A 13,750-nucleotide genomic window follows, 5' to 3' on the forward strand; every position below is an offset into this window, starting at 1 on the left:
AGATCATTCTATGGGAGATAGCAGTTGGCTAAGCCCACTACCTGGCTGAGTTCTCTGGGTGCTGCTCTGGTGGACAATTGTCTTTCACCTTTAGATTCCATGATTATAGGTGAGAGAAGAAAGCAAACTCCTCCTCAAGCCAGTGTTCTACCCCCCATGTCTCAGGGAGTGGCTCCAGCAATAAAGGATTGCTTTCTTGGCTTGATAGGCAATAGGTGTGTGTCGCATCCTAGATAGCTTGGTCTAGAAATCTGTCCATGGTGGGGAGGGATTGAAAAGAAGACAGACACATGTACAGAAAAGCTAGGATCAGGTGTACTGTGCTCACTCTGATGGAGTGCATACATACCTACATACTACACAGGAACTGAGAACCTCAGCATGTGCACTGGTACTCTGGAGGGCGGGTTCTTTAGAACCTCAGCATGTGTACTGGTACAGCACCGCAGGGCAGGTTTTCTAGAACCTCAGCACGTGTCCTGTATATAGCACAGGAGGGCGGGTTCTCTAGAACCTCAGCATGTGTACTGGTATAGCACCTCAGGGCGGGTTCTCTAGAACCTCAGGGCAGGTACTCTAGAACCTCAGGGCGGGTTCTCTAGAACCTCAGCATGTGTACTATGTACAGCACCGCAGGGCGGGTTCTTTAGAACCTCAGTGCATGTACTGTGTACAGCATAGGACTGCAGGTTCTTTAGTCTTGTTGGAGGTATAGGGGAGCATTCTCAGGTTGCAGTCATCCTGATGCATGGAGCTGTGATTGCTCGTTTTTGCATACACTGCCAGCTTCCACAGGCAGACCATCAGAAGGCATTGCTAGCTCCCTGAACCTGACCCAGGGAAGGCTTTGCCATCCCTGTGAGTCTGCTATATTGGGGTCCTTGACACAACTGTGCTCGTGTCAATAGTACACACTCACAGCTTCATCTGCCCCTTACTCATTCATTCATTCATTCATTCACTCCCCACAAGTGTGAAAGGCTGTTTCGGTCTCCAAAGCCCCTTTCTGGATGGCAGAACTCACTTGGTCCCTGGCTTCAGATGTCCTGCGTGTCCATCAGAGTCTCTTACTGGCTGTCTTCTTCATGAACAGCATTTGGGTGAAGGTCATTCCATAAATCTTCTATATCCCAGATTCCCTCCTGTGCTTCCCCACTTTTTCTCCATGTGCATATGTGTAATATGTATGCATGTTTTACATGCATATGAGTACATGTGTAGGTATGCATGCATGTGTGTCTTTCTCAATCACCCTCTACTTTAGTGATCAAGGCAAGTTCTCTCACTGACCTGAGAACTCACTGATAACTAGTTTGTCCTGGCATCTCTTGGCTCTGTTTCCCGAGTGCTGGGATTACAGGTGGCCTCCTGACCTACCTGGTTTTCACATGGCTTCTGGAAATCCAAACTCAGGTCCTCACCCTTGAGCAGCAAACTCTTTGTCCACTGATGCATCTCCCCTGGCCATCAGATCCCATCTCTAGGCAACCCAGTTGAAGACAGAGTCTTGAAACTCTTCTTCATCTCAGAGAGCCCCCTAAAATCTGTAATCTGGCACTGCGTTTTCTCTTCTTTTCAAATGAGCAACTCGCAATCTTAACATAACCTTCTCCCCTCCTGTTGTCTAGATTAATAACGCCTAATAATTCAGGCGTTCTTTATTGCTTTATTAACATAGTCACAGAATTTTATAGAAACCGAAGAACACTCTTGTTTCCAACACTACACTCAGAATGGACTCGCCTTCTCGGTAATTAGCAAGTCGTACTTCTTCCCTCCCACCTCAGTTCTTTTGAAACAGGTACCAAATCTACACTATCTTGACTTGGTCGGGAGCTGAACAAGAACAAGTACTTCTGGTCTTTCTCTGCCTGAGAAAACCGGGGTCAGGAAGTTGTGCTGTGATGTGGATCAAAGCTTTGGTTCCTTGTCACAGGAAGTCACAGAGAGGTGGTAGGTCGGCGAACATGAATGGCTGCTCGGTAGATTGTTCTTTTATTTCCAAAGTGTACTTTTTTAGTACTTTAAAATTTGTTTTCATGCAATATATTTTGATCACATTTTTTACTCTCCTCCAAGTCCTCCCAGATCCTTCCCACTCAACTTTCAAGTTCCCCAAAGCCTGGCATTGCTCCTGTTTAACTCTTCATGTCCCGTATCAGAGTGTGCTAGCAGTCCAGGCATGAACGCCACAGTCAGAGGTGTGTATAGAACTTCTCACCAAGCCAGAGGTTGATTTATTGCTCCCTTTGAAATCGTGTCCCTTTCCAGTTCTCCTAAGCCTATTCTCTCTCTCTCTCTCTCTCTCTCTCTCTCTCTCTCTCTCTCTCTCTCTCTCTCTCTCTCTCTCTCTTTGAGACAGGGTTTCTCTGTGGTTTTGGAGCCTGTCCTGGAACTAGTTCTTGTAGACCAGGCTGGTCTCGAACTCACAGAGATCCGCCTGCCTCTGCCTCCTAAGTGTTGGGATTAAAGGCATGCGCCACCACTGCCCGGCTTTTTTATTTTTTTATTTTTTATTTTTATTTATTTATTTTATTTATTTATTTTTTGTCTTCTCATCTTAGCCCCGATTCTACCCAGCCGCTGCCGTTGCCACGGTGCAGTGATAATTAGGGTGCAAAAGGCAGGCATCAGAGGCCACCAGTGCTGCTTTGGGGGGCAGACCCTCAGAAAGAGGCAGACTGTAGGTGCGTGTGGAGGCCCAGCCAAACCTCAAGGAAGAGGGCAGAACAGGGGCGAGACTGAGAGATTACCTGATAATGGTGTTGGTGGGATCCTGTGGGTCCCAAGAAGGAGGATCAGCCTTGTATGAGGACGCCACATGAGGGAAGAGTAGGCTACAAAGAAAGTAAAGTGAAAGATCATTCTGAAATGTCTGATTGGCAGTGGGCCTGTGCCTGGGCATGAGCCTAGAGAGACAGGCAGACACTAAACAGTGGTTATGAGGACAGTCCCAAGGGAAAGACAGAGCTGCTGGGGCTTTCTGTGAGGACGGTGGTGAGGATGGGTTTGGGACGGGGTGGTAAATGGGCAGAAAGTAAGCATGCTGGAGAACAGCAAGGACGGGCAGCAGGCTGGGAGGAGGGCTCGCGGAGCAACAGGCCTCTCAGCTTCTGTGGTATCACAGCCCCAACTTTGTGGTCTGGAGTATATAGTGTGTCCCCAGTTTCTCCTCTCTGTTACCCATTGGGACAGTGATGTCAGAGTTCGTAAAGTGTTAGCTTTTCTTACCAAGTCACCAACATAAGATCGCTTGTGCCCCTGCTTGCATTATGCCCCGTGTGCCGCCCACCAGGTTCCTTTATTCACGGCTCGGAGTGCCTATGCCGATCATGTGCTTCTACGCCTTAATAGGAGTCAGCTGACACCATGGCGATTTTCTACCGAAGTACTCCGGCTTCCTTCCTTTCTTATTCCTCCAGCTTAACTCTTAGTGATGCTGTCTACCTCCTGGTAGAGGAACTCCATTCCTTCCTCAACCCGCCATGTCTTTATAGAGACTCCAGTCTGGCATTAAAAAAACATCCCGTTGTCAAGACCATGGCGCTGATATATGACGGTGGCTCCCGCACTGAAGTAACGGTAGTTTTGGATCTCTGCGTCCATGTTCTGAGGCCTACTCAGCCATTTCCAGCAAATCCTTCGTCTAGCTGCCAATTTCCGACAGTATTTGATACAGGCAGGTCGTCTGTTTTTGTCGCCAGACTCCAGGCAATTCTGACTACTTCTGCAGATTTTGTAGTGATTTAGGGACAGAATAGGCAGATATTGGCTCCCCTACTGGGATCTTTTTGTGCAGCCAGGAAGTCAGCGGGCATAGGAGGGCCCTGAGAGCAGAGCCCACAGGAGAGGCTGCCCGGATGGATGCTTGCCTTCCCTCACTGCCAACTCAGAGTGGCTTCAGGGCCAGAGACTCCAGCTCAATGTAGAGCTTTTAGCACACGTGTGAGACTGGAGAGCTAACTAGAAATAACGCAGGACCGCAGTAACTTCCCTCCCTCCCTCCTGCCCCATTTTCCCCACTCTCTCTTTACACCAGAGAGGCTAACTTTTAATTATAATTGTGATATGCTGGCATTAAAATGAAGTGACACAGAAACTTAAAAAATTGTTGAGTATATGAATAAATTCCTCTGTATTCCTTCGAGGGTCTTCTCTAGCATATAAACCACATACACAGATATGGGTATGTTATCTGCACATACCAGATAGCTTGAGTTTTATACGTATAATTTAGTATACCATAGGCATGTCCATATAAGAATACAGAAACCTACCTACAACAAAGTGTTGCATGCTGTCCTATGATGTGGCTGTGTCACACTGAAGAACAAAAAGGACTCAGACCTGGTGAGAAGGTTTGGCAGGTAAATATACTTTCCTCACAAGCCAGATGACCTGAATTTGACCTTCTGACCCCATATAAAGATGGAAAGAGATGGCTGACTCCTGCAAGTTGTCATCTGACCTTCACATGTGTGCCGTGGCATGAACACGCTCTCCCTTTACACACACATCATATTTATATAATAAATGAATCATTTGCTAACTAGGCGCCTCCTGTAATAATAGAATTTAGCACTGTAAGTTTCTACTATTGCAGATGGAGATTCTTGAACTTATAAATATAGAAAGTTCTAGAACGAGATTTGAAAGTTATGAACCTTTTGAGTCAAGGCCAGATGACCTTCCCAATATAGTGATATCCCATGTTGTGACTTTCTGGGTTTTTTCAACCTTTCCACCCTCACCAGTCCGTATGTGAGAAGAGCACATCTGTCTCATCAACACGGCCTCCACAAGAGGAAGTCAGTTGCCAGAAAAGAAACTTAGCTCTTGAGTCTACCCAGTGTCCCTGTGCTGGTGTAGTCTTGTCTGACTTCATACAGTATTATCATGCTTTTAAAAATGGGCTATAATTTAAAACAATGCTGCGAAGGCTGTACGTAAGAAAGTGCAATGTGGTTATAGTGCTTCTGCAGCCGCGGAAGGCGCTTTGTCGTCATGCGCTGTCAGACACAGTGCTAAGATGTGACCGAAAGAGAAAGGATGTTTGAGTGATTAGGTAAATTGAAGCCCAAAATGAAAGTGGGTGAACTAGAAAGCCAGAAATCCAGATTTTTTTTTTTTTGGCATTTCATCCACACATAGAGGATTGGCTATGTACACCCCCATAGTGGGTTCCAGATAGGCCACCATTCCCTTCCGAATCAGGTAAGAGAAAATCAGCACCCCGTTTCCATGGGAAGAAATAGCTGTGTGTTAACCGAAGGCACTAAGTCACTTCCAGAGCCCAGGCTAGGTCTTTTGACCTTCTGGAAAGCCTGTGGCTTACTTACCCCGTGGATTTACGGTGTTGGCTTGGTCTCTCTGACCTTCAGTTTATTCATCTGTAAAGTGGAATCAGGGAAGGACAAAGAGCAAAGATGTTCGGTATCTGCTGTGTTTGTGCTGTGCATGGTTGCTATTTTTGTTTTGTTTATTTTTTCATTTCCACCCAGCAGTCTCCAGCTAAGGAAACCAATGCAGTTAGGTAACTTGCTTTAGATCCATAGTCCTTTTTTGTATCTTTAAAAAGTTTTATTGTATGAATGCTTTGCCTTGCATGTATGTCTGTTTGCCAAGTATGCCTGGTCCCTGCGGAGGTCAGAGAAAGAGTTACAGGCAGCTGAGAGGTATCGTGTGGGTGCTGGGAATTTGAATCCAGGTCGTCTGCAAGAGCCGCCAATGCTGTTAACCTCTGAGATTTCTCTCCAACCCCCTAGATCCATAGTCTTGATTCCTGTATTGTAATGTTTGGATGAAACAAGAAGTAGTTCTGTAAAAGCACATAATAATATGGGATTATCCATAACCAGCTCTCTAGAGTTACATTGTAGTTCTTGATTTCGAAGACTGGCCCATATAATGCAAACCAGACAGCCAGCTCCTGTTCTTCTGTATAGGCCAACTTGGTGGAAAGCAGAAGCAGAGAGTAACTCACTCTAGAGAACAGAGAGTGAACATGTAATCTCAGCACAATGATGGCCGTGGGATTGAAGTGTCAACAGTGTGACTTCAGGCAAGCTCCTTGAGGACAGCAAGTCTGAGAGAGAAGAGGTCTGGTTTGCTTGGCTAAAGAGCTCACGGCCACTGGGCACGGTAGCTGCTGATGGTTGAGAACACTCAAAGCAGAAGCCCAGCAGAAGCCTTAGACTGTCTCTCCCGCTCCTCCAAACGTAGAGTTTAGGAGCAGAGCATTGCTTGCTGGTGCGCCCAGGAGTAGCTGTTTCCAGGTAACTCCTGTTTGCTGTGTGTGGACTGTAGATGCTTGCAGAGATCAGAGGCCTTTACCACAACGGGAACAAGTACTTTGTGACTGCAGGGCCTGCTTTTCCTGGCTGCTATGTTAGTGGCAGGCTGTTTTATAGGGTCCTTGTCTAATCTTTAGTAGTCTTGCGTTTTATTATATTGGTAGTATTATTTCATTATTATGTTTTTATTTATTTATTTTGTGGGGAGTGGCCCATGCCACAGTGCACATGCAGAGGTCAGAGGACAATTTGGTGAGTCAGCTGTTTCCTTCCATCGTGTGGGCCATCAGTCTTAGCGGCACGTGGTGCACTTACTGGATTAGCTTGGTGGCACTTGATAATCATCAGAAAGAAAAACAAAACAGTTTTTTCTTTCTTTTTTTTTTTCTTTAGATTTTCGAGACAGGGTTTCTCCGTAGCTTTTTGGTTCCTGTCCTGGAACTAGCTCTTGTAGACCAGGCTGGCCTCGAACTCACAGAGATCCGCCTGCCTCTGCCTCCCGAGTGCTGGGATTAAAGGCGTGCGCCACCACCGCCCGGCTCAAAACAGTTTTCTTAAAAATTTTCTTAACTTATTTTTTATGTGTGTGACATGTATACGGATGCTTGCCAAGACAAGAAGAGGAAATCTCATCTGTTGGAGCCAGAGTACAGGCAGTTTTGAACCGTCCAGTGTGGGTGCTGGGGCCTTAACTTGGGTCCTCTGGAAGAGCGGCCAGTGTTTTTCACCGTTTAGCCATCTCTCGAGCCCCAAAGAGCTGGTTTCAAGTTACAGAGAGTCTAGTATTTTCTCATCCTTTTGTTCTAACAACCATGAAATCAGGAAATACAGTAGGAAAACATAGAAAGGACAGAGTCCCACTTAGATGTTGGTTTAAACCTCAAAAACTGTAATTATTAGTCATGAGAACTGAGGCTGAATTACTCATGTGGTTCACGTGAAATGGGCTAAGATCAGTTTCCGGAGTTTCTGTGAAAGAGTGGTGAGGTTTCTCCGAATGTCTATCATGCTTGTCAAACGCACGCTGGAGAAGGGCTGCCTAGGCTACAGCTGGTTTCGGGTGCTTCCTGCCTGCGTTTGGCCTGTGATTCCATCAGCACATGTGGCGGAGGTGCCTGGCAGAGGAAGCCACTCTCACCTCCTGGTCAGGGGAACAACAAACAAAAGCGGAAGGGAAGGGGGGCGCAAAGCCCCTCTAACGTCACTCAACCCTGAATGCTGGGTGGAGCCATGAGACTTAGTTGAGTCTCCAAGATTGGTCCTTGCTTTCCTGTGATGCTGGGCATTCAATTCGATGTGAATTCTGAAGGGGCCATGCTCCTTCAGACCACGGCAGCCTCCTGCCTCATTACACAGCTCCTTCCATTTACTCACTGGTCTTTGTCTGATGCGTGATCCGAACTCCCACGCTAAATTCTCCAGTAGAAGGTCGTGCTCACTGTGTTTGCATAGATGAGGTTGAATGGCTGCATCCTGTTTAAAGAATCACCAAAACTCTACCTCGTGATCGGAGATTTTCTGACCCTTTGTCAATTTGAGTTTCGTTCCCCTTCTGACAGCTGAGACTGGATTCACATCTGAGAGGCTGAGCGGTGCTGTGTGAGAGCTCAAGTCAGAACTCACGGGAGGGGGGAGGGGATGGAGACTGATCAGCTCAGCGGCCATGTAGAATCGGGGCATGCTTATCTCATGGCCCGCGCCAGGTCTCAGCTGAGGGCTGAGGTTCGGAGGGTGATGATTCTTTGGAGGAATGAAAGGTTGTAAACTTGGCAAACCTTTTTATTTTCTTTCTCCTTGAGTCATGTGGCTTTTCTGAGGGTGCTGTGTCATGGGTAGCGACTGGGCCAGATGGGTTTCTTGGGCAGCAGTCGGTTTTGGTAAGAAAGGAAGCCCAGATAGGGTGAAATGAGAAAGCCTTGGAGGCCCTGAGAGAGTTCTTGAGTTCCTCCTGTTGGAAGCAGATGTCTCTGCCACGAGCCCTTGTTCACCTCTCTGGGGGAATGTTCGTCCAGTTTCCAGATCTCTCTGCTCTACTGTGAGGACTGAACCAGATCACAGCTTTTTCATCCAGTTTCTCCTCACAGTTATTCCTGTCACCAAATGCCTTAATTTAGGTGTTTGATCACTTGAGATAAAGATAGAAGTTGCTGATTGCTCTCTGTTGGTGGGACTGGAGGCACTTTTGATTGGTGCCCAGATTTAATCTCCTGTATTGAATGACTGTTCTCAGATTTACAGGACGGACCTTTGTACCTTTTCCAGAAAGAGCAGCAGAACCCTTCTAAAGCATTTAAAGTTTCTCTAAATGAAAGCTATTTAAAGGTTGTTATGCATTTTCCCCGTAGATTTCCTTCACTCCTTTGCCTGGAACTAGATGCGTCCTATTTTGTTGTGGACATTGATGGAGAGCACCTCATCTCTCTGCATCTGTCTGAGATTCATTGCAGTCACCTTATGAAGCAATGCAGCAGCAATGAAAGACATAACTGTGTCTCGCAGAGTAACACTGGGGTCGGGGGATGGGGTGGAGCACCTTCTCAGACATGGCTGCCCATCGCAATCTCTCCAGATTTAAAATCTCAGGAACCAGTTTAACGAGGTGGTGGAAGACAAGACCAGTGTACAAAAGTCAACAGTATTTCTCTGTTTTATCAAGGAATCACACAATGGGGTTGTGGAATAACAATTTCATTTATAATCAGCTCAAAAGGATTAAAAGACTGAGGAATAGATTTAATAAAAATTTCTAAAAGTGCATACTCTGAAAAATACACATTATTGGTAAGAGAGGCTAAATAAATGGAAAGACACTTGATTGGAGCACTCAGTACTGGTCATGTGGCCATGTGTTACAAATGAAAAATCTAAAACAGTCCAAATCATCTTGAAGAAGAACAACAAAGCCAGAGAACTCACCTCCTGATTACAGAACTCAGTACAGAGCTACAAAAACCAAAGCAGGGTCAGCTGGGCCCGGTGGCGCATGCCTTTAATTCCAGCACTCGGAAGGCAGAGGAAGGTGGATCTCTGCTCTGTGAGTCTGAAGCCAGCCTGGTCTACAAAGTGAGTTCCAGGACAGCCAGGGCTGCTTACACAGAGAAACCCTGTCTCGAAAAACAATAGAAACAAACAAAAAAAGCAGGGCGATGCTCTCATGGGAAGAGAATTCAGAGGTCAGTGGATATGTAAGTGTTTCAGTGATGTGTCTTGTAATGACATTCTGGTTTTCTAGGACCCTTCAGAAAACAAGATAAAGTTCTAGCAGGGCAAGTAGATGAGGAAGTACATCATGTAAAGAGACCCAAAGAGTAGGAAATTGCTTTTGACTGGCAAGGAAGGCCTTTCTGAGAAACTATAGATGGATGCTCTGGGTGAAACAAGTAGTGTAATAAAGAACACACAAAACCAGAAGTCTATCATCCATCAATCAGTCTATCAATCATCTACCTATCACTCTCTACCTAGCATCCATCTATCTATCTATCTATCTATCTATCTGTCTGTCTGTCTATCTATCTATCTATCTATCTATCTATCTATCTATCTATCTATCTATCTATCATCTATCTATCCTCATCATCATCTACCTATCATTTATAATCCATTAATCATGTATCAATACTCTATCATCTATCAATTATCTGTCCTCTGTCTTGCTAACTATCACTTACCTATCTATAACTGTATTGTGTATGCCCATAATTTGTTACTATATGGGTGCATTGCAAGCTTTTTGTCGTGTCTCTATGGCAGATGGGAACACTTAATGAAGAACTCCATGTCCTTTGACATAGTGTGAACAAAACCTTGAAAAAAACCCTTCCTTGAAAAGTTCCATTGACGTAAGTCATAGACTGAGTTGGGAGGAACAATATGAATCACCTGGATCACCGTGTGTTCGGTGTTGAATGCTCGGCTACATCTCATCGAAATCCTTGTAGGCTGGGAGAGAGTCTCTGGTAATTTATGACCCTTACGGTCTTAAAGCATTTGTCTATGCTCCATCAAGCCATTTAAGTGAAAGGTAGCTACACAAAGGGACCAATTCTTCCCTTCATTCGTCATCTGGGCTTTTGAAATGTTTTCGAAACATCCCCTTAGACTTTGTCAGCCATCTAGAAAACTGTGAGATCTGTACCCCGCTCAGGTTTAAAGGTGTGCGATTGTTAAGCATAACGAACATTGGTAGTTTTGTGTGTCTCTGTGTTTAAGCTAAGGGCCAGATTTTTTTTTCTCCAGAATCGTTAATTGTTTACCCATGTTTGGCTTATTTGGTTCTTGTAAAATGGTTTTGCTTTTGTGCTTCTTTAGCCGGCTGGAGTGATGGAGAGAGGGTCTGAGATGGCAGTTTTCAGTGAAAGCTAATGGAGAACGTAAACACGAGGCACTTGAAACACGTAGTAAGGAGTCGTGGCCGGGACTAACCGTTCTTCCTCTGCTTTTGGGTGAAGTGCATGCTTACACTGGATGAGTGCACACCCACACTGATGGCTGTGTTGCATGCTCACACTGGATGGGTGCAGACCCACACTGATGGCTGTGTTGTGGGTCTGAGCTCCCGGCTGCTTAACAGCCGATGCTAAGGCACCTGCATCTCAAACTCGTGTCTCTTAGAATAAAAAAAAGAAAGGTGTGCGCACTTAATGCCCGTGGGCTGTACACAGTTCCAACTTAGCTCCTAAAGTCACAGACACCATATTTTTTGTAGACACAGGAGTACTTGTGTGGAAAGCATCTAAATTCATTAGTGGATGTATTATGGTTTACAAAACACGGACCTTGCACTAGCAAATGGAACATCTGCTAATAAGCCAATGGCGAACCTTGATATTTCAACTGTACTAATTTGCAATATAAGTTTGAATAATTATTCTTGCCCATAAAGACTCATGTGATATCTCTCTAGTCACTGTATAGCTTTAAGCCTTTTCTGTACCCCTCAAAGAGTCTTGAGGAGAAGCTTGTCTGTGGGCTGATAGAATGTTCTGGCTCACACAGCTTTTCTGTCTGGGCAGCTTCTCTGCCCCAGGTGGTTTAACTGGTTTTTTTTTACAGAGTCTGGAAAGGAGATGTCAGAACTCCAAAGGGTGGAGTGGTCTAAGATTAAACAATTCAGAAACTTACAAAGACCTCATTTTAGGTGTGTGTGTGTATGTATGCACGAAGCCCTATAACTAAACAGACATTATCTTTCCTAGTTTAAAAATGATAAGGACAGACATCCGAGTCCTAGGTAGCGTCATTTGCCTCTGTCAGTGGGTGTACACCTCAGCTGCTATGCTCTGAAGTTTGTTACAGTAATACTTTGTTTTGCTCATGTACTTTCCCCTTGAGTCTGGACAACATATATTTTTAGAACTTGTTTACCTCAGTTTCTGTGAGTGGCAGCTGGCAGGAGAGGGTGAAGGCAGTAATACTGGAACCATATGTGACTAGAGACAGGGAAGTCTCTAGAAGCAGCATGGTAGGCAGCCCTTTGCAGGATCCTTGGGATAGCACCCTTTGTGTGAGCCTGTGGCCTGTTTGGGCAGTTCCTCTAGAGTTTTGCCTGCATATTGCCATATCCCCATATTGCCTTGATGCCGCTTTCTCCCACAGGCCACAGCTCCTGGGACGGATCCATGTTTGCCACCATACATCTCAGAGCTAGGAGCTGGCAACCATTTCTCGAACAAGAAAGTAAAAGTTAATATTTAGTATCTACAGTGAGGCCACGCATAGGGTAGGAGTGATTGGAGTGGATGTTTGCTCCCCGATACCTATTCTCTGTTGTATACATGTTCTCATGCCTTCTAACTGCCATCTGAACATTGTTTTCATGATTTTGGAAAGTTTATTTGATTAGGCCATGATGGATATTGAAGCTGGTTTCTGGTTCTTGCTGTGGTGGGAGAAATTGACTTGATGCAGAAAGGGACTGCTAAGTCCCCAAAGGGACAAATCTGGCTGGCATTGTTACCCACGCTTCTTGATTCGTCAGTCACTTCAATTAGAAAAATACATGCTTTTAAATGAAATATAATAGCGATGCTTGTGTTTCATCTTCATGTGAAGAAAATTCATTTTAAGAGGTCAGGAAAAGTCACAGATTTCACAATTCCCTGCTAAACATCTGACCACAGACTTGCATTTAGTGGTTTAGCAATAGTGCATGACACTGCTTTTTTGTTTGTTTTGATTTTGTTTTTGTGAATCAGGGTTCTTCTGTATAGCAGAGTCCTGGCTGTCCCAGAACTCACTTTATAGACCAGGGCTGGCCTTGAACTCATAGAGATCCGCCTGCCTCTGTCTCTCTAGCATTGGGCCTAAAGATGTGCGCCACCATTCCCAGTGGGCACTGCTTTTATTGTAAAGGATTGATACATAAGTGTATAAATTAAAAAAATCTAAACTCAGTTATAAATGATCATTTTATAAGTCATCGCTTCATTAACTAGACTGTATTTGAGTATACCCCTCAAACATTTGAACTTGGCTTTTGGTCATGAAAATAGACGAAGGCTCACAATCCTAATTATAAGATTTAATTAGTAGAAATTGAAGAGTCAGATTTTGGATTTCCGAGTTTTATTTTCTGGAATTATAGTAGTGCATTGGTGTCTTCTGGGAAGTGGCTCCAATATTCCTCCTAAGATACTCAAACCTGCAAGCATGCAAATGTCTTAGATATAAAATGACTTGCATAGCATTGGTGTATAATCTACACATAGCTTATTATGTGACTTATTTCACCTGTAGGTAATAAGAGTCATTGTTAAGAAAATAACGACAAGGAAGAAGTCTATATGTGGCCCCTGCAGACCTAACTATATGATGCATGCCCCAACCTAACACTTGGTTCTGAACATTTTCAAGCTGGATTTGGTCAACACCTGTGCTTGTTGCATCTGCCTTTTTTTGCCCTGTGTGCACGTGGAATTGAGTTAGGAGGATAAGGAAGACATTGGAGGTCTACATGGTATGGCAAGTCCCTCTCCCACGCTCCTTGCGCCCACGCCCAAGGTTCGGGTGTAACAATCACGAAGTATCAAGTTTGTGAATGGCGTCCTCATTCATAATCATTCCTTTTGGGAGAAGCTCCCCTTCCCCAGATTGCCCAGTGTTTCTTTTATTTTCCTATCCAAAGCTCCTCAAGGAAGACCTGGTGGTCACCCAGTTTGAAAGGCTGAGGAAGGCGTATTGAAAGTTCTAGGTCAGCCTGGGCTGCATAGTGAAACCCTACGTCAAAAACAAAACAAAACACAGCAACAATACAAAGCACATCAAAATCCTTCTCAGCATGGCATCCACCAAGGCTTCTGTCTTTGGAATGGCCTAATCTCCCAAATTGTCTTTGAGATCCCCAGCCAGAAGGAAGCCACCTGACTTGTTCCTACACAACTCAGTTCTTACTAGGATTTTGATTCTGTTTGGGTAGCTTAGTTCCAGGACCCCAGAGCGAGGTCATTCTACTTTCA

The 13,750-nt window shown here is 44.9% G+C and overlaps 1 protein-coding gene across 3 annotated transcripts in view; it reads left to right on the top strand.

The window, feature by feature from the left end:
• The window catches only part of Rnf144b (ring finger protein 144B), a 139,139-nt gene that overhangs the window by 95,583 nt on the left and 29,806 nt on the right, over nt 1–13,750 (top strand). The gene's annotated exons all lie outside the window — the stretch shown is intronic.

This window comes from Chionomys nivalis, chromosome 13, assembly GCF_950005125.1.
Source record: "Chionomys nivalis chromosome 13, mChiNiv1.1, whole genome shotgun sequence".
Lineage (NCBI taxonomy): Eukaryota > Metazoa > Chordata > Mammalia > Rodentia > Cricetidae > Chionomys > Chionomys nivalis.